Source organism: Anolis carolinensis, chromosome 3, assembly GCF_035594765.1.
Source record: "Anolis carolinensis isolate JA03-04 chromosome 3, rAnoCar3.1.pri, whole genome shotgun sequence".
In the NCBI taxonomy this organism is placed as follows: Eukaryota; Metazoa; Chordata; class Lepidosauria; order Squamata; family Dactyloidae; genus Anolis; species Anolis carolinensis.
Genome location: NC_085843.1, coordinates 247,865,765 through 247,887,763, shown reverse-complemented (window position 1 = coordinate 247,887,763; position 21,999 = coordinate 247,865,765). Strand labels below are relative to the sequence as shown.

Sequence of the window (21,999 nt, the reverse complement as noted above, 5' to 3'; positions counted from 1 at the left end):
GGCCAGAATGTCTACCGGAACCGTGCCCGGTGGGCAGCCACTGAGCTACACCATCAGCAAGGACGAAGTGGATCGCATCCGCGACAGACTCAACGCCCAGGATGGAGAAATAAAGGGCTTGCGGGAGCGCGGAATCCGCCTCCCGGCCATGGCGTTGCCTACCAAGTTTACTGGAGAAGCTTCTAAGGTTCATGTTTTCCGTCGCCAATGTCAAGCTTATCTAGAGGCCCGTGATGCCGAGTTTCCCCAAGAAGACATCAAAGTGGCGTGGGTTTACAGTCTTCTAGACGGGCCAGCGGCCAATTGGGCGACGGCACTGTTCGACCAAGCCTCTCCACACCTAAGATCAGCGCAACACTTCTTGGACCACCTCAAGGAGACTTGGGGAATCGAGGACAATTTGGAGGCAGCCGGTCACAAACTCCGTCGCCTTTTCCAAGGAGACAGACCTATGTCTCAGTATATAGCCGAGTTCCGAGTGCTGGCCCACAACACCGGCTGGAACGATGTAGCCCTCAGAGGACAATTCCGGGAGGGTCTCAACATTGAAATGCTGGAAGAAATCTCCAAGGTGGATCCTCTCCAGACCCTCGAGGCACTCATTGATCAATGTTTACGGGCTGAAGTCATGATTGCCAACAGGAAACAGTGGGTTCGAGGCCAGGGCAGTAGAGCCGGGGCAAAACCCCCCGCTCCCGCCAGCGTTCAGCCACGTCCAGTGTGGAGACCCCCACCGCCAACCCCATACCCCAGAGGAAGCGAGGAGGTGCCGATGCAGTTGGGCAATGTGCGTCCCAGACTAGATGCCGCCGAGAAGGCCCGTCGTCAACGCTTAAACCTCTGTTGGTACTGCGGGAACGGGGGCCACTTCGCCAGAGAGTGCCCAGCCAAAGGGAAGCCTGCCGCCCGTCTTGCGGCGGCGTCCTCCACGGAGACGAAGGCGTCTGAGCCGACTGGCACACAGCCGGCGGGGGAAGCCAACGACCGGGTGTAGAGAGGCTCGCCAACCCGGTCAAAAAATCCATTCAAGAGCCGCCAACCGGGGTCCTGTTCCTTCTCGTGGTCACATTATGGTCAGCAAAAAGGGGACCCGTCATGATCCACGCCATGATAGACTCTGGAGCTACCAACAATTTCATTGATAGAGAGTATGCCGACTCTCTGGGATTACAATATCATGATTTCAAGAATGCCCGTGTGGTGCAAGCCATAGACGGCCGCCCCCTCAAGACGGGCCCCGTAAGTCAGTGGTCGGAACCCACCAGGATGTGGATAAGGGAACATATGGAAGAGATTTCCTTCTTTGTTACCGAGGTTCCCCATTTCCCTGTGATTTTGGGAATTCCATGGCTGACTCTCCACGACCCTAACATCTCCTGGTCCAACAGAGAACTGCAGTTTGCTTCACCGTACTGCCAAAACCATTGCCTCGTAGCCAAGGTCTGCCATGCCACAGACACCGAGCCCATCATCACCTTGCCAAAGAAGTACTCCGAGTATTGGGATGTATTCAATGAGAAAGAAGCCGAAAAATTACCCCCACATAGACCTTATGACTGTGCCATTGACTTGGTGGAGGGGGCCCCGATCCCGCGAGGGCATCTCTACTCCCTGACTGAACCAGAGCAAGAAGCTCTCAGGGAATTCATAGAGACAAACCTTCGCAAGGGATTCATCAGACCCTCTCAATCCCCAGCCGCCTCCCCAGTGATGTTTGTGAAGAAGAAGTCAGGGGAACTACGCTTGGTGGTGGACTACAGAGCATTGAACAATATCACCAAGCGGAACAGCTATCCCCTGCCCTTAATCTCGGATCTACTGGATCGGCTTCGAGGAGCCAAGGTTTACACTAAGCTGGATCTTCGGGGGGCTTACAACTTAGTTCGCATCAGGGAAGGGGACGAGTGGAAGACCGCCTTCCAGACCAAATTCGGATTATTCGAGTCCCGAGTTATGAATTTCGGTTTATGCGGAGCTCCCGCAACGTTCCAGCATTTTGTCAATGACATTTTTCAGGACTATCTAGACAGGTTCTTGATAATCTACCTGGACGATTTTTTGGTGTTTTCTAGATCACAATCAGAACATGAGAACCACGTCAAAATGGTGTTACAACGATTGCGGGATCATGGACTTTATGCCAAGCTGGAAAAATGCGCCTTTGATCTACAAGAGGTAGATTTCCTTGGTTACCGCATCTCGCCTCTAGGGCTTTCCATGGATCCAGCCAAGGTTTCAGCAGTATTGGAATGGCGGGCGCCAACTAACAAGAAAGAGGTGCAGCGTTTCTTGGGGTTCGCGAACTATTACCGCAAGTTCATTCCAGATTTTGCCCGCTGGTCCGACCCCATCACTAGCTGCATCCGTGGAAAGCAGCCTTTCCGCTGGACTGATCAAGCAGAGAAAGGGTTCCAGCAACTAAAGAAACTATTCACCTCCCAGCCAATTCTACAGCACCCAAATCCTGGAACCCCTTTTGTTGTGCAAGCGGACGCCTCTGATGTGGCAATTGGGGCTGTACTCTTACAACCGGTGGGAGATCACCTCCATCCCTGTGCCTTTTACTCTCGTCAACTAACCACACCAGAGAGAAATTACACCATTTGGGAAAAAGAACTACTGGCCATCAAGGCAGCCTTTGAAACTTGGAGACATTGGCTAGAAGGGGCCAAATTTCCCATTGAAGTCCACACTGATCATCGTAATCTAGAACATCTAAGAACTGCCCGCAAACTAAATCAGAGGCAGCAACGTTGGGCTTTATTCTTTGAACGTTTTAACTTCCAGATTCATTATGTGACCCCAGCCCAGACCAAGCAAGCAGACGCCCTGTCACGTAAACCGGAATACGCTGCAGGACGCAAAGAGACCTTTGAATCCCAACTATTACAACCCGGGAACTTTGCCACGCTCACAGTGGGGAACACCAAATCCATTCCCATTGGTTCAACTTCCTCTACTCCAGGACCCCTCTGTGCTCAAGAAATCAGGGCTAGTCAGCAAGCAGATGCCTGGGCGCAGGACCAACTTCGCCAAGGTCTGCATTTTCCCTTTTCGCTTAAGGATGGGCTGCTTTGCTATAGAAATCATGTTTATATCCCACCCGGACCGGGCAGGGAAAAAGCGCTTCGTCTGTGTCATGATTGCAAACCAGCAGGACACTTCGGACTATTTAAAACCATGCATCTGATCCTAAGGGATTTTTGGTGGCCCAAGATCCGCAAGGATGTGGAAAAATATGTCAACACCTGCCCAGTATGCCAGCGCTCCAAGATAAGAAGGGAGAAGCCCTCAGGGCTTTTACACCCCCTTCCTACCCCATCTCGCCCATGGGAAATAATTTCTGCGGATTTCATCACTGACTTACCACCTTCCTGTGGATTCACCACGATCTTAGTGGTGGTGGACCTTTTCACCAAGTTAGCCCATTTCATTCCCTGCGAAGGCCTCCCCACGGCCAAAGAGACTGCGGATCTATTCCTTCAACATATTTTCAGACTACATGGATTGCCCAAGAGTTTAGTCACAGACCGTGGATCTCAATTCACCTCTCGTTTTTGGAAGGCGCTACAAAAACTATTGGGCATAGACTCTCGCTTATCTTCAGCTCATCATCCCCAAACAGATGGGCAAACGGAGCGCACCAATGCCACTTTGGAGCAGTATCTTCGCTGTTATGTAAACTACCAACAGGACAATTGGGCTTCTCTGTTACCACTGTCTGAGTTTGCCTACAACAATGGAGTTCAAGCTTCTACAAAAGAAACGCCGTTCTTTGCAAACTACGGCTTCCATCCACGTTTCTTTCCCCCTGTCATTGAAACTTCAGAAGTTCCCGCAGCAGAGGATTGGCTGCAGGAACTCACAGCGGTGCAACAACTTTTGCTCCAGCAACTGGACCAAGCCAAGGAGGACTATAAACACCACGCTGACAAACACCGCCAGCCGGGCCCCGAAATCAAGGTAGGAGATCGGGTTTTTCTGTCCACTCGCTTTCTGCCCTCCCACCGCCCTTGCCGGAAGTTAGATGCCCGTTTCATTGGCCCCTATCCAGTGGTGGCGCAATTAAACCCCGTGACTTTCAAACTCCAACTTCCGCGTTCAATGCGCATTCACCCAGTGTTTCACCGTTCCCTGCTCCTTCCGGCGGATGGTGTGCGTCCTGATACAGACCAACCGGCCCCCCCTCCTGTTTTGATGAATGGGGAGGAGGAGTTCGAGGTTGAGGACATTTTGGATTCTCGCTTTCACCGCCGCCGCCTACAATATCTCATTGACTGGGTGGGTTTTGGCCCTGAGGAACGCTCTTGGGAAGACGCCTCCACAGTCCATGCTCCTGAGCTAACCCGTCGCTTTCATCAGACCTATCCCGCCAAGCCGCGACCTCGCGCCTCGGGGAGAGGGCCCCAGTTTGGGAGGGGCCTTGAGGAGGGGGATAGTGTGATGACCCATGGGCCTTGTAGTCCTGCTCAGGACATTGTAATTCCTGATGAAGATGAAAACTTGGGTTTTTTACCTTCCCAGTCTGAACTGGATTCCTCTCAGCCAGATCTTTCCCAGGCAGATCTGGGAACCTTGCACCTGCAAGAAAGTTGTCTCCCAGAAGTATGTCAAACAAGCCCAGAGCCTACTTCTCCCGTGTTCTTGCGCCGGGAGTTTTGTAAACAACAGAGAAGTTTGGAATCAGCTTCGCGCAGGAGTGCGAGGATTGCAGCTAAGAATGTAGCCAATTAAGACTGCTTCTCGTGAGAATCTTTAAGGAGTTTAACATCTGGTCTCAGAGTTTAGCTTTCGTTTCTGATTCCCAGAGAACTGCTTCGGTGGGAAAGTTAAACTCTATATAGGCGTTTTACCCGCGTAGTAACTTCGCGGAGTCAATTCGTCAGCCTACGGAGCGAGTTGTGTCTGGACAGCGCGCTCCGATTCAAGCCTCGCTCCTGCTCAAGCCTTGCCTTGCTATCCAGCCTTCGCCTTGCTTCCCAGCCTTTGTTTATCTACGGACTTTGCCTTGCTTCCCAGGACCAATCCTTGCCTTGTTCCACGGATTTTACCAAGTTATTCCACGGACCTTGTTCTCGTTCCTATTTACCTTGTTCCACGTTTTAAGCCTTGTTTCAAGTATCAAGTTATTTCCTAGCCTTGCTCAAGTTTATGGACTAAAGGACCTTGTCATCTCCCCTCACTTTGCCTGGCAAAGTGAGTGTTTCGGTTATTGGATTACAACTTTGGACCTTAATATTTCATATTGGACATTGTTTCTTTGGACTAATTTTGACCTTTCCTGAAAGGTCTAATTCTGGACTATTTTCTACACTTGTTTTTATTAACTTTATATACTCCTTCAATAAAGATATTAGATAGATTCTGGCCTCTGTGTATGGTTATTGGTGCTCTGCAGCCTGGGTCTTGACAGGAATAATCTTTTCTTTTTTAAAAAAAATTCTGGTAGACCTTTTGCCCAAATTTAAAACCCTATTAGTTCAACCCAGACTACTTTCTCTTCTCTTTCTCACAGGCCTTTCATCTCCTCCAGCCAGTACTCATTCAGCCAAACCCAGCTTTGTTTGCATTAGAAACCACTTAGTATTGCCTTCCTCCAATCCTTTTCATATGTTATTTGTCTCTTCTCCCTGTTTCCCACCACTGTTTTCTTCCTTGTTGATCTATTTTGCTTTCCATCCCAATGCTAATTTGGTGTTTCCTCCACCTTTGTCCTCCTTTCACTGTACTGGCAGGAAGAGTCACTCTCCTTTGTCTCAGTCATATTCTAGTTCTCCAAATTCAAAAAGCTGCATCTATATATCATGAAAATATCTGCTTACTGTGCACATCACAATAATCATAAGTAACTGATAAGCAGATACACAATGGTATGAATGCAAAATACTCATGATAACACTCGGTAATGATATTGGTAGAATTCAATAATGCCCCTCTGAAGCGACTATTTTTAAAAACAAAAATGAATCTGATAGATCATGTACAGAATGCTTCCCACTCTAATAGTTTCTTTTGGAAATGGAAATTAATGTGAAATCCCATATGTTCATTCAAATGTAAGTAAAATTGGATTCAATGTCTTATATCTGATGAAATATACACAATGCAATTGAAAGTCAAAGTGACTCTGAAAAGGGATCCCCCTCGCTTCCATTCTTGCTTTCTGATGCAACATACAATCATGAACCTCCCAATGCAAACAAAATACAGTTTTGAAACAGAAACAGGAAAAGCTGCCACATATGGGAGGAAACAAACTTTTGCACTTTTATTTAACACATGCATGGGCTTTTTTTTCTACTACAGAGCTGTCATTTAAAACATTTTCTAATAATGCTGTTTAATGTAGATGACCACAGTACATGCGTATTCAATGAAGAAATCAAAAGGTCAAAGACTCTCTGAACTGAAGCTGAGATTTAACTAATTGGTCAAAACAAACTAAAAGGTGGCAGGAGCACCAGACTTATTTCTTGCAATTACAAAAAGAAAATCTTGTGCAGAACTTTGAATGCAAAATTGTCTCATATGTCACCTTCTAACAAAGGCAAGAGACTTTTAAAATAAAAGCTGGGAATCAAGTTCAACAAAAGTGTTAATGGGCATCAGGTGGCAGCTAAAATTCAGGTAAAAGGTAGCCAACTATGTAATAAAGCTACTATATTCTTTTCCTAGCTTGCTTTTTGTTTTTTCCTCGCACTTGTTCACCTTTATAGTGTTCACTCAACCAGCCCATCATTGCACTCTCCTTTTTATGTACCCCATAATAGGAATGTACACAACTCCATTCATTTTCACGCACACACATAGACCCACTCACATGCACATACTTGAAGTCAAGAGCAAGCAAGGCTCTCCAGGCAATTATGAGCTGTTTTGTTCTAAGAGAGAAAAAGTTGATTAAAAAGGACAGGCCTTTCTTTAAAACCCTGTCCAAATCTATCTGCAAGCATCTGGGACAAATTTTAAAGCTTCTTGGATTTGAGGACAATCTGTAATTTCAAAGAAGCTCTAAATGAGTCTGATATCTGCTACCAAGTGACTCATTGGGATACTGTAGATTACAGGCACACAACACAGTTGACAATCTATTACAGTTTAAAAAAAAATCAAATATGCTTTTCAAATCCAAGTAATCCTGGGAATACACAACCTATAGTCCCATTGGGAGTGAAGTGGTCAACCATGACAATGATAGTGGCAAAATTATCATCTTGTAGCTCTGCGGTGGGAACACCACCGCATTTCCAGAAATGACATGAATTCAACTTTGTAGTCAATTTTTATAGAAGGCTAGATAGGTGTCTTTATTGGAGAATTGCTCTCCAGGAGGTACCTGGAATAATTTGTTCCCAGTTTGCTATTTAAATGGCAGATGCAGTCTCTCCATCTACACAAAGCTTCAGATGTTTACCCGTATTTACTCGAACCTACTGGACAAATGAAAAGGAAGAAATGAAAATAAATTTTAAAAATGGCTGGAGGATAGAAAGAAGGTAAGAAAGGAGGAAGGGAAGAAAAAACGAAAGGAGGAAGGAAGGGAAGAAGAAAGAAGACTGGTTCTTTTGTGTATGTATAGAGCTTTACTTTTTCTCTTTTAGAATGTTCGACCATTGCAACATGGATCCCCAAGATGTAAGAATAGTCTATTGGTCAAGTAATTTCACTAATGCACACATATAACCAAATATGACATGCATATTCTTATGATGAGACAATTAGCCACCCCATCTTCATGAAATAATAGCTTTTTAGTTTGAGAAATGCTATCATATTTCAGAATCGGGAATAGAGGCTATCCTACATCAGAACCCTGGAGTTTGAGTTAATTCAAAGCAAAATGACAATTTTAGAATACATCTATGAGGAAGATAACATGCACGGATTTCCATGCTGAAGGATTGTACAAATTCATACATTAAAACTCAAAAGTAATTCATTATAATCAAATCGGCTTAGAAGGCTTTAGATAGTCTTTGAAAATCTTATATAAAGTTGCCTTTAATTGAAGTTATAGTCCTCTATCAAGTTAATCCGCTTTGAAAGAATTTTTTAGCAAAATAGACTAAGGATATGCTTTCATATATATCCTCAATAATTCACATATTAGAAGAAACAGCTTGCTGAAATGGTCACAGCATTTTCTACCCACAGGCTGATTTTTAAAGAGTCATAATCCTTGTTTTGTTTCTTCCTTGTACCACACATTTAAAATGTGGATGGGGAAACAGAACCAAACAATTACATTGTTTTAAATGACACATTTACATGATTGATAAGCTACAAAGAGATATCAGATCTCCATTGAGATTGGAGCTACATGGGCAGAAATACAAAGGATTTGGAAGTTGGCAGAAGGTTTTATTTTTATGGTGCTAGCTGGGCACATTAAAGAGAAATATTCTCTATGGGCAACAATTTTAGCCAATTTACATTCCATGCCCATTCAACTCGACTGAAATCTCTAAGGAAACTTTGTGTTGATTTTGCATCCTTTGATCAAATGACATGAACATTTGGGACAAACTTTTGTCCAAACTGAGTTTAAAAGGGTCTTTTAAATTTCTGGTTAGACAGCCTAAAAAGAGATAATTCCCCTATGAGAGATAATTCCAGCCAAAAACAGTTGCATTCCGTATCCACATAATCAACTACACTGACTGCCAGGCTGTTTCTGGATACAATTCAAAGTGCTAGTGATGACCTACAGATCTCTATACAGCTTGGGTCCATACTGTTTAAAAGACCATGGCCTCACCTACACTGCAGCTTCAAGCTGTCTCTGAAAGGTGATGGCTTGGCCATGCACAGCACAAAAGCACACTGGAGCATGTTTTAAACCCAATAATCCAACGCAAGCAAAGTTAGGGAAAAGTTCAAAATGAAGCCCTTAATGTGCATCAGCACGCTGTAGTACAAACACACTGCACAGCAAACTAGCTTACCAGAATGCGAATGCTACTCAGATACCCAAACCACTCCAGTGATGTGTACATGTGCATTCCAGAGGGGGCTGTTGAGGAAAAAAACATTATCTGCAACTGTTAAGCTATAGATACAGTGGATCCTGGAACCTGTTCAAGGCCACCCTCTGTGTATGTGTAATTATCATGTAGGCTTCAAACTGGTTCAAGGGTTTACCATTTAATCATCTGCATACCTGAACAGCATTATTCAAAGCCAGTGTAAAACTGACCTAAATAGTCAATGTAGATGTGCCCCATATTGCCTATTAGAGCTCTAAAATTGATTGAATAATATTCACTTTTCTCTTGGTATGAAACAGTCAGGAGGGGCCTTCTTTTTGTCCCTTCACATACTTGTTTGTTCGGAACAAGGCCTTCTCAGCAGCTGCTCTCAGATTTTGGGATTCTATGCTTGCTCTCCTTCGGTCAGCAACTGAAAATCTTATTTTGCCATCAGAAACTAACTGATAGGCTTTTAATTGGGTGCTTCCTATTTTGTGGTTTGTATATATTTTAGAGCAGTATTTCTCAAACCATGCTCCTCCAGATGTTTTGGACTTCAGATCCCAGAAATCCCAGGCAGTTTACCAACTGTTAGGAATTATGGGAGCTGAAGTCCAAAACATCTGCAGGAGCACAATTTGAGTATTGCTCTAGAGTATTGTAATAGTTTCAACTTTATAAATATTTTGTATTTAAGTAAATTGAATATTTATACTTTCTCAGCATTTTTGTATAGATTTCAACCTGTATTGTTTTTAACATGTTGTAAGACACATTGAATCCCATTGTAGGGGAAAAGGGGGAGATATATGTAAATGGGTAAAATAAACACATATCATCTTGATTTTCACTTATTTACTCTAGAGAAGCAGATGCACCAGCTACAAGATACAAAGGGCATCTTAAATAAAAGCAAATTCACAGACTTTATTTCCCATCCATCAAGTGTGCCCTTAAATCATTTTTTCTTACCATACTCCTCATACACAATTCTAGTTCTCGAAAAAAAGTATTCTAAATTTTTGATCAAATCTGAACTATACGATCTCCAGAAACTCTCGTGCCACTGTTGTGCCACTATATATCCCTACTTGTAATAGTTCATAGATTTCCTGTGTTTATTTGAAAATGTTCATAAAAAGTCTGCTTTACAAAAATAGCTTTGAAGGGTGCTAAGTCAAGAGAAGTTAGACAGGAAATTCCACATATTGCAAACTGTTTTCAAAGGAATAAAGCTTTCCTTTAAAAAGTTCATTTTAAACTGTTACACATATACAATATGCTTTGTTTATGAAAAAAGCCTCTTCTTTCATTATTTGCCTATTGGGATTTGTGCTTTTTCACATTAAACAAGAACTAGTGTTAAATATACCATTTAAAAATAAAACAATCACTTGCAAGTCTCAAAAAGGCCACTGTCATCAGTTATTCACTATATGAAATTACTAATGGTTAATGTTGCCACGTAGAAATAGGTCAAATATTTCCCAAGCCAGGCATTCCATTTGTATTTTTTTTCTGAACTTGTTGAGAAAACTTCTTTAGAAAGAAATTAAACAAACATGTTTTACATGCTATACTGAGAAGCAAGGACAATTCTGTAGCAATATACCAGAAGGAATTGCTAAATGGGCTGAGGGTTGTGCTTGCTCTACTACACAAATAGTGAATACTACAGAAATAGTCAGTGTAGTTCAATAGACACACATATGCCTTTGAAACCCTTTAATCTGAAACATTTGCGAAAACCAATATTCTAGACTTGAAGATGGAATACCACCAATGACAATAACAGCAAAAAAGAAAAAAAAACTCAAGGTGGATACTGATAATGTTTTCATTAGAAGATGATGCAATATTTGAACAGCTTCTCATTACACATTAATGAGACAAAATTGCATACTGACAAAAGGTCAACAGTCCTCACATGGGGCAGCAGACAGGATAAACAGGAAAGGTATAAAACAGAACTATAAGCAAAAGTTGTATTAGCTATCAAAAGACTACGATAAAACAGTGCACAGAATTCCAAGAAAAGACAAATTACTGCTGTGATTGCTTTATTCTCTCAAATTATTTATTCTGTTTTTAATTCTCACACCTGTACTAAATAAAAGTTTGATATTTTTGACAAATTGCATAATGTTTAATCATCAATTTACTTTTCCTGAATTAAAATTCATAGTTCCAAAATAATTTACACAGCACCAATATTTATTGTTCCCTTTCAGCTCCATGTCATGCATACCATTCTCTAAGGCTGAGCCTTAAAGTGAAGTTACACTGTAGAATGAGAGCAGTTTGAATCTCAGCTCAATGCTATGGTATTCTGAGATTTATAATTTAGTGAGGCACCAACACTCTGGCAGAGAAAGGTAAAGACCTTGTAAAACTAAAACTCCAATGATTCCATGGCATTAAGCCATGACAGTTAAAGTAATGTCAAATGACAATGAATTTATTGGGGAAAGTCTTGCCCCTGGAAGCTACTTACTGCTGGACAAGTTCTGCTAGCTAAACAATACTGGGATTTTGTATCTTCATGATAATTGATAGTAGACATAAGATTTTTTTGTTGTTGCTGATCCACTTATATTGTGTTACGTTTTCTATAATAGGACATGAGGGTTTTGAGGCCTTGCTAAAGACCTAGGTTTGCCCAAGAAGAAGTAGGATCTTCTGTAAGAAGAAAGGTTTTAAGTACTCTAAGGTGTAGTTACTAGAAGCATGTATGACATCAACTCCTCTATTAGATGCATGATAGTCTCCTTATCTTTTCCATCTTCAATTTTTTATCTGAATGATAAGATTTCACGCATATCACAAAAGAGGGTGAGCATGAGCATTAAAGCCTTACCAGTAATGGAAAAGAGAGAAGATGCCATACAATGAACAGACAGACTTCCACTGTCTATTGAAGTGCGTATGGGTACTGAGATCTGCAGATTATTAGCCTTTGGAACATGCAGTTTTAAAAGCTCCAATACATATGTAGGAACTAGCTGTGATGGTGACCAGTTAGTGATCTACACCAGTGGTTCTCAACTTGGGAGCCCCCAGATGTTTTTGGCCTTCAACTCCAGAAATCCTAACAGCTGGTAAACTGGATGTGATTTCTGGGGCCAAAAACATCTGGGGACCCCAGGTTGAGAACTACTGGTCTACACCACACGAAACCTGATTGTGTGATTAAAAATATGGTTGTAGCAATTATTGAAACAGAACGCTGTATGTACCTTCATGTACATACATGAATGGCTCACTGACATATGATAACCACACAGATTTCATAAGGTTTTCTTAGCAAGGAATATTTAGATAGTTCTGTAAGTTCCTCCCACTGAAATATAGCCTACCATGCTTGGTATTCATTAGGGGGCTCCCATACAAGTACTAATCAGAATGGATCCAGCTTAGCTTCCAAGTTCATATGGACTCAGGTACATTTAGGATATCTGTGTGCAAACATAAATGTAATAATTTTGGATTGTTGTGTGTTTTCCGGGCTGTATAGCCATGTTCCAAAAGCATTCTCTCCTGTCATTTCACCCACATCTATGGAAAAAATAGTAATTTCTACCCTTCCTAATTCAAAAAGGAACAATTTCCTAATTAATTTGTTCTTGTGCACCTTCAAATCATTTCTAACTTATAGTTTTCCTAAGTCAAACCTGTCACAGGGTTTTCTTGATGAGATTTGTTCAGATATTGGGGGAGGGTTGTTTTTCTCTGAGGCATGTATGTCTTGCTCAAGGTCACCCAGTGAGTTTCTATGGTCAAGTATGGATTTGAACTCTGGTCTCCAGAGTCACATTCCAGTGCTCAAACCATTATACATGTTCACCTTTTTGCTACAGAACACCAAATCCTTACCAGGTTAGGCAAAACAAATCTGAGATAATCCCATGACTATCATGGCAGCCACAAAGCCCAAATTCATAAATCACAAAATCTAGTGCTTTTAACTATTTTATATTTTATATGCGCAAAATCAGTATTAACATATATTACAATACAAATAAAACAATAATTCAAAGAAAAGCTAGCAGGGTATTCAATTTGGTGACAGTTACTAATCAAAGATTCAAATTCATTTTATGTGTCAACTAAGGTTTGAAAGAAAGGTAAAGAAGAAAATGTAGCATCTGTCTAACCATTTTTGCAGTTCCATTCTAAATCCTTTAGTTTAAGAATTAAATAACTTGAAATCCATCCAATTTTAGAAAATCACTCTAATCATGCAGTGAGTAGAGAACAGTTCTGTGGGAATAATCAGTTTTAGAATAGAAATGATTACATAGCATTACACACTCACTGGAATTTTAACATACTCATTTGGCTTTTTTTAAAGACTCACTCTTTTTGACTTACTTTAGAACACACAATGAGGTGCCCAGAACTAATGAAAAACACTCCATAGTTTCAAAAGCAAGTAAAATAGGGATGCATAGCTACAGAAATACAAACAGCTACTCTGCAATCCAGAAGTGGGCAAGTGTGGCCCTCCAGAAGTTTCTGGTCTATAATTCCTATGAAACTTTATTACCTGATATGCTGGCTTGGGCTGTTGTAAGTTGCAGCACTGCACCCTTTGAAGGCTCTGGTGGTGCAATGAGTTAAACCCTTGTGCTGGCAGGACTACTGTATGAGAGATCGGTGGTTCTAATCTGGGGAGAGTAGGTGAGCTCCCTCTGTCAGCTCCAGCTCCCCATGCGGGGACATGAGATGGTAAAACATCAGACATCCCCTAGGTAACGTCCTGGTGTGAGAGCCAATTCTCTCACACCAGAAGCGACTTGCAGTTTTGTGTGTGTTCCTGACACACACAAAAAAGCAAAATCATCAACATGAATTTTATTTGCAATTATGTTGCTAATATTACAATTATAATCATTTACTAGAAATCTATCAATATCTACTAACAAAATTATGGATTCCAAACAGAGCACTATATGAGCAGGCAACATGGAATCCTCCCCCTCAATAGTGCATGCATCAATTATGTATTAACTCGTTATTGCCTCCAGGCTTCTACAGCCAAATATGTGCATGTATGTTTACACACACAAAACTTTTCACATGACATGAAGCTCCACCTCGGCCACCTCCAGTTTGGGTAGAAACATTCAAATATAGGTACATTTGCCTGTTCATAGGCCTCTTCAGTATAGATGTTCTCAACAGACAGAAAGCTTAAGAACAATCAGGAATTGTGACATATGGGCATCTCCGTGCACACATTGGCAATTAGCAGATCTCTGCTCATAAAATGCTCTACAAGGCAATTACAGTAAAGTCTCACTTATCCAAGCCCTGCTTATCCAAGTTTCTGGATTATCTAAGCCATTTTTGTAGTCAATGTTTTCAATATATCATGATATTTTGGTGCTAAATTGATAAATACAGTAATTACAACATAACATTACTGCGTATTGAACTACTTTTTCTGTCAAATTTGTTGTATAACATGATGTTTTGGTGCTTAATTGTAAGATCATAACCTAATTTGATGTTTAATAGGCTTTTCCTTAATCCCTCTTTATTATCCAAGATATTCGCTTATCCAAGCTTCTGCCGGCCCATTTAGCTTGGATAAGTGAGACTCTACTGTATAAGGTATGAACAGTGCTAGACTACTGTTCTAATGCTATTCCTTAACACACAATAGCCATGAATCAGTAGTATCACTACATTAGATTCAGCACAAATAAGTTGCACCCACAAAACCTGGCATATATACTTCTGTATAAGTCAATCTCATGTATAAAGTCGAGGGCAGATTTGGGGGCCAAAACTATGGATTTTGATATGACCCATAAATCAGTCAAGAGTTACTCCACAAAGAGAAGAAGGATCAGCCTCTGGAGGCCTGTCATCCCAGGTCACTGCCACTATTTCCCCAGACATTCATAAAGCCTTGAAGTGGCACCACAAAGCGGAGGCGGTCAGTGCTTCATTTAGGTTCTTCAGGATGAATTAAGTCTCTGCTCTTTCACTACTCTACTCAGAGATTGTTCCTTTTTAATACACTTTAAAGTGTGGCATATTGACTCGATAGCTCAACCGGGGGGGGGGGGTATCCATTTTTTTTATTTTAAATAGATTTATTTGACACCTTTTGAGCACTATGTACACAGAAAGGCAAAAATTATTTCTTGATTTCTTCTTCCTTAGGCAGGATTTTGATGATTTCTTCTTTCTTGGCTTGCAGGCGTTCTTCACGGCGCTTATAGGCCTCCTTGGTCTTGGGCCTCCGGCTTCAGCCTGGTCAGACAGAAGCTTCTTGAGATCCTTGTCTGCCTTCAGTTTATGGATGTGCTCCATCAGGATCTGCTTGTTCTTGAACACATTACCTTTCACCTTCAGGTACAAACTGTAGTACATATGGCGATCAATCTTCTTGGATTCCCTGTAGAAGTGAAGCAGACGCCTCAGAATCCTCATTCTTCTCATCCAAGTAACTTTCTCAGGCATAGGGGCATTGGCAGTACCTTTTCTCTTACCGATACCATATGCCTGCCCTTACAGACAGCCGAGGTGTTTTTACAGTATCATGCTCTTGAATGAACGGTCACTGATTTACGAATAATCAGACCATCTTTGATTAATTTTCTGATCAAAAATGGGAGGTGTCCATTTCTGACTAACATTTCTAGACTCATTGATGAGTATGTACAGAAATTCATGCTTGTGTGATTGGAAGAACTCTGCTAAGGCACTGATTTGCTCCCTTTTTATTATACTGGACATGTCTATGAATATCAAACCCTTTCATACAACCCAGTTAATCTAGTAATCCTCAAAGGAACTGTTAATGGGGTCCCTGTGAAAATATCCTATATTACCCAATTATAACAGTATCACAAACTAATTAGAAAGCTACACATAGCATAGCTAAGAAGTGATATGATGCTTTGAACTAGTTGTGACAGTCACCTGTTTTGGAATAAGGTTAAACCTAACAAGATTTTGCTTGTTATCCTACTCACACTACACATTCTGTCTGCTCTAATCCTCTTTTGATACATGTCAAAATAGAATCTAAGTGGTAAAGCTTAGTCTACACATAGAATCATAGAAGAGGAGAATGAAGGAGAAATTAGGTAACAGCTGTAACATCTCAGATACATGTGAAAATTTTAAGTGTTCCTCTATGTGGGCAGAACAAAGTGCTACTTCCTAAAAACAGAAAATTAGCAATGCTTAACAGAAGACTCACTGCTTGGGGTTTTTCTTGCTTGGTTGCTTTTCTATTTGTAAGAAGCTATCAAGTATAACAGGCCACTGAACTAACTTTCAGTTCTGTATATAAATCAGACAAGGAGGCATCACAATTTGAGTGCCACTTCAATTTATAAGTAGAAGAACTGCATTTCTAAATGTGACCTCATGGAATCTCCAATACACAGGAAACTAACACATAATCAGAAGAAGCACTATGCACTACTTTCCCTCAGGTGCTGTCTCATATTCAGAGACATCTCTACATTCAATGCCCAGCACTATGCTAACCAGAATGGGGTGGCTATATCAGGCTGCAGGTAAAATGAATTGACAGCAATTTACAACTAACTTAATTGCTGGATATACTGTTCTTCACTATCTGTCAAAAGAAAATTTTGTCTGACTAGGTATAATAGATTTTTGATTTGGATAAACAAAGGCCATCATTTGACATCTTGGGCCTGCCCTGGATAGCACACTTCATGCTTCTACCACATCATCCAGCAACAGTGTATAGAATTGATTCCAAGAGAACTAGTAGGCAGGGTACGATACTCAACTACCAGCAGAATAATTTTTATCAATAGAAATACCTTCCCATCCTTTCATTACTACATCCACTTAGTACATTGATTTCTTCTACTGCTTCTTTCACAGAAGACTAATAAATATTTTGAACTTTAAACTGAAAGCTTTAGACTGAAAGCATCTGCCTGGCGACAGGAAAGCACATATAATAACAATTCAGTCTTTCCAAAAGGAAATTACAGTAAAACTACATTTGGAATGAACTGAGAAATAATTTAACCACATACACTTGAAAAAGCTTCTGTACACCAAAGTCACTGGCACAATTGAGGTGTAAATCACAGTGGATAAGAATTTAAGTGGATCTCCGGATGATTCAAGGATTGTCAAAGCTTTAAAGACTATTATAGAGTCCCTCCAGCAAAGAGAAAATGCTTTAAACTCAATTGTGCTTTTGAGTAATAAACCTGATTCTGTATTTGTTTTATTCCCGCAAGGGAAGAGATGGAATTTTAGACTGTAAAGCTATCTCAATTTACTGTTTCTCAACATATTAGACTTCATTAACTAAGACAGGTCAACATAAACCCTTACTATCCTTCAAGCACTCTTTCCCTGCATTGCCTCCCGCTTTCTTCACAGACAAAGCTATGCCCCAGATGGTGTCAGACTCCACTCATCTACTGCCAGCTCAGAAGAACAGAAAACAATGATCACTCAGGTGAAAGACACAAATTGAATGAGCTGACAAAAACTGTACGTACGGCACTGTTAAGCTGAATGATGGAAAATATTCATGTTATAAAAAAAAAGTCTGCCCCATTTAAACGTCTCAAACCTCAGGTTCTTCCCAGTCAGATAGTAATCCTCAGATATGAAGCTCACATAGCAAGATTATGAAGTAACCATACCAAGAAACAAAATGACATAGGTCACATCACAATTACAAAGTATCTGAGTGCTGTACAACAAAGTAAGCCATCTGCTTCACTAATTTATAACACTTCAGGACACTACTAGAGGTTTAGACCTGTATATTCAACAGTAAGTCCCAAAGAGCTCAAAGGGTTTCCCTGTTAACTAGATAAGTAGATATAGAATTGCAGCCCATGCAATGCCAGTGAAAACGAGAATGGGTTGAACAGAGATCAAGAAAAATAATGAGCTTTGTATAGGTTTAGTATCCCTTATCCAGAATTCCAAAAGACTCAAAATCCAAAATTATCCACCTGGGAGGCTGAGATAGTGACAGCTTTGCTTTCTGATATTTTGCTGTACGCAAACTTGGTTTCATGCACAAAGTTATTTTAAAAATTCATTACCTTAAGGCTATGTGTATGAGGTGTATATGAACTATCAATGAATTTCATGTTTAGATTTGGATCTGCTCTCCAAGGTATCTCATTATGTACATATATTCAAACACAGGTATTCCAAAACCAACACACACACAAATTCAAAATACTTTTCATCCCAAGCATTTCAGATAAGGGAGACAACCTGTATCAAGATGTCTTGTTCAAACAATATAGGAGACACAAAGGAAAGCACATAAGGGAGTCTTTGTTACATCTACCCCAAGGTGTCCCAGACAAAAGATGCATGCAGTCAAAAGTACTGTCAGAAGCACAAGCTGGAGTGAAAGAGACAAAAAAATTGCCTCACCTGAGATACCTGCAAAAATACTAGACAAGAGGATCTGAAGAAATACAGAGGAGAAATAAACTGAAGCTGCCTGTGGAGTGGTGGCATTACATTTGGATACAAAAAACTCCACACACACAGTATCTCTCTAAAATAAATAGCAGGATTTCAGGAATGCCAGCAGATGGGAGAATTAGTTGAAAAGAGATAAAGAAAAGACAATGGATTTTGTACAGGTTGAGCTTATCCAGAATTCCAAAATCTAAAATACCCCAAAACTGTCTTCATGGGAGGCTGAGCTAGTGACACCGTTGATTCCTAATGGTTTGGGGTTTCATTAGAAATACTGTGTAGAATTACCCCCCCCCCCCCCGACTATGTGTACAAGATGCATGTGAAACGCAAATTAATTTGTGTAGACCTGAGTCCCATCTCCACAATCTTTTTCATTCCATGCAAAGAAGAGCTATTTCAAAATCACACACAAAGAGAGAAAAGGGAGGCACAACCTGTAACAAGATGGGTTGCTGTGAGTTCTCCAGGCTGTATGGCCATGTTCCAGAAGCATTCTTTCCTGACCTTTCGCCTACATCTATGGCAGGCATCCTCAGAGGTTGTGAGGTCTGTTGGGAACTAGGCAAGTGGGTTTATATATCTGTGGAATGTCCAGGATGGGAGAAAGAACTCTTGTATGTTTGAGGCAGGTGTTGAATGTTGCAATTTGCCACCTTTATTAGTATTGTATAGCCTTTCAGCTTCAAGGTCTGGCTGCTTATTACCTGGGGGAGTCTACTGCATATCATGCAGCTGTGGACAAATCTACATAGAGACCACCAAATGCAGCATTGCCCAAACACAAATCAAGGAACATGAAAGGCACTGCAGAATAAGTCAACCAGAGAAGTCAGCCATAGCAGAGCACTTAATGAACTAACCTGGACACAGTGTATTATTTGAGAACACAGAAATGCTGGACCACTCTAACAACCACCATGACAGACTACACACAGAAGCCACTGAAATCCACATATGTGTGGACAATTTCAACAGAAAGGAGGAAACCATGAAAATGAACAAAATCTGGCTGTCAGTATTTTTTTAAAAAACTCTAAAATCAGAGCAGTAAGTAAAGAACAACTGGGGAATTCCAGATATGAAAAAATCAGGGCTACCTAACACCTCCAAAAAAGGATTCCCCCAGACCTTGAAGCTGAAAGCCTATTCAATGCTAATCAAGGTGGCTAAATGCAACATTCACACCTGCCTTAAAGAGACAAGAGTTCTTTCTCCTACCCTGGACATTCCACAGACATATAAACCCCACTTGCCTGGTTTCCAACAGACCTCACGACCTCTGAGGATGCCTGCCATAGATGCAGGCGAAACGTCAGGAGAGAATGCTTCTGGAACATGGCCATACAGCCCGGAAAACTTACAGCAACCTAGTGATTCCGGCCATGGAAGCCTTCGACAACACTTTGTAACAAGATGTCTTGTTCGGAGGCACACATGCATGGTGTCTTTGTTGCCAGTCACATTCGCCCCCCAAGGTGTCCCAGCACAACAGGATGCGAGCAGCCTTCAAAGGTATCATCAGAAGTGCCGTTTACAGTCAGGAAAAATAAAAACAATAACCTCGCTTGAGATTTCTCCGAGACAAGAAGAAGGAGGGGAAAAGATTTTGGAGAGGGAGGGAGGAAAGAAACTGTGGAATGGGGAGCTGAATGCAAAGAATATACAGCAATGCATACATCACACGCAAAATTCCCATCTATTTTGGTGACATGAAATGCAAAGCACCCAGGAGGTGTATTTGCAGGCAAAAGTATGGTGAGAAAGAAATCCTAGAAGGGAAGAAGTCGGGGAAAGAAACGACCATACAGCAGCCATGGGCAAACTTCGGCCCTCCAGGTGTTTTGGACTCCAACTCCCACAATTCCTAACAGCCTACCGGCTGTTAGGAATTGTGGGAGTTGGAGTCCAAAACACCTGGAGGGCCGAAGTTTGCCCATGGCTGCCATACAGTATGCCTGGATCTCCCTAAAATTCGCGGGAAAGTGGCAGCCAGGCTCACTGAGGAAGAGACGCCGGCGGCGATTGGCACGGTTCCCTACCTGGTCCGCTTCTTCCTCCTCCTCCTCCTTTCTCCCGACGCGCTTGTTCCTCCTGCTGATGCCGCTGCCCAGGCTTCTATTTTAAATAACTCCGCCCCTTCTTCGCTCTCATTGGCTGCCCCTTGAGGGTTTTCAGGCAGCGCCCCCTGTCGGCCTGCGGGGGAGTCTCGCAAAGGCAACTGCGCCTGCGCAAATCAAGCCATTCTCTCAGTCTCTCCTGCTCCCTCCTCCCCCGCCCCTTCCGCAGCGAGTGCGTGCGTGTTCTGAGTGAACCCACAGCCAAGCGGCTTTTTTCACTTGGAAGGAGTGTTCTTGCCCAATGGCTCCGCGCGGGCACACGGACCCCGAGGCGAAGGTTCCTCCTGTTCGGCTTGGAGGCTTCACAAATGAAGCCAGATTGGGGAAGGGGTCTAAAAGGTTCGGAAATCCAAAATTGGTGGCTGAGATAGTGGCCCCATCTTCACTGCCATATCAGGCTGTTTGAAACTGAATTATATGGTCTGTTTACACCAGGCATGGTCAAACCTTGTCCCTCCAGGCAGGGCCATAGCCAGAAAAAGAATTACGGGGGGGGGGGGGGGGGAGGAAGGGGGTTGAAACTTTTTAAAACGAATCATGAAGAGTAGTTCCATAATGAGTTCCATAACTACATAACTAAGGGGGCCCCGGTGGCGTAGCATATTAAAGCGCTGAGCTGCTGAACTTGCGGACCAAAAGGTTGCAGGTTCGAATCCGGGGAGCGAGGTGAGCGCTCACTGTTAGCCCCAGCTTCTGCCAACCTAGCAGTTCAAAAACATGCCAATGTGAGTAGATCAATAGTTACCACTCAGGTGGGAAGGTAACAGCACTCCATGCAGTCATGCCGGCCACATGACCCTGGAGGTGTCTACAGACAATGCCGGCTCTTCGGCTTAGAAATGGAGATGAGCACCAACCCCCAGAGTCGGACACAACTAGGAGGCCGGGCTGTGGTGCAGGCTGGTGAGCAGCCTGCCGCAATAAATCACTCTGACCATGAGGTCATGAGTTCAAGGCCAGCCCGTGGTGGAGTGAGCACCCGACAATAAAAAATAAAAAGTAGCCCCTGTTTGTTGCTGACCTAGCAACCCAAAAGATAGTTGCATCTATCAAGTAGGAAATTAAGGTACCACTCATAAAGTGGGGAGGCTAATTTAACTACGACTCCATAAAAATCATCCAGCCGCCGTTGGGATGAGGAAGTGTAGTCGCAGTGGATGATGAAGCAGCTGCTCCCCCTGTGGCCGGAATCGAACATCCCCTCAGGAGAAGGTTAAATTGCCTCTGCGTCTGTCTCTGTCTTTGTTCTATGTGTATATGGCATGAATGTTTGCATTATATGTATACAGTGTGATCCGCCCTGAGTCCCCTTCGGGGTGAGAAGGGCGGAATATAAATACTGTAAATAAATAAATAAATGTCAGGGGGAAACCTTTACCTTAAGGACATTGCCCAGGGGACACCCAGATGTTTTGATGTTTTACCATCCTTGTGGGAGGCTT

General features: G+C 42.2%; 1 protein-coding gene and 1 pseudogene across 2 annotated transcripts in view; both read right to left on the bottom strand.

Annotated features, from left to right (window-relative positions):
- The window catches only part of pxylp1 (2-phosphoxylose phosphatase 1), an 88,039-nt gene extending 67,447 nt beyond the window's left edge, over positions 1 to 20,592 (bottom strand). For both annotated transcript variants that reach the window (XM_008119637.3, XM_062976563.1), the window contains exon 1: positions 20,480 to 20,592. The gene's annotated coding sequence lies outside the window, so the exon portion shown is untranslated. The remainder of the gene's footprint in view (positions 1 to 20,479) is intronic.
- LOC134297830 (large ribosomal subunit protein eL19-like) lies at positions 5,416 to 18,795 on the bottom strand (annotated as a pseudogene).
- Positions 20,593 to 21,999: the final 1,407 nt, after the last annotated feature.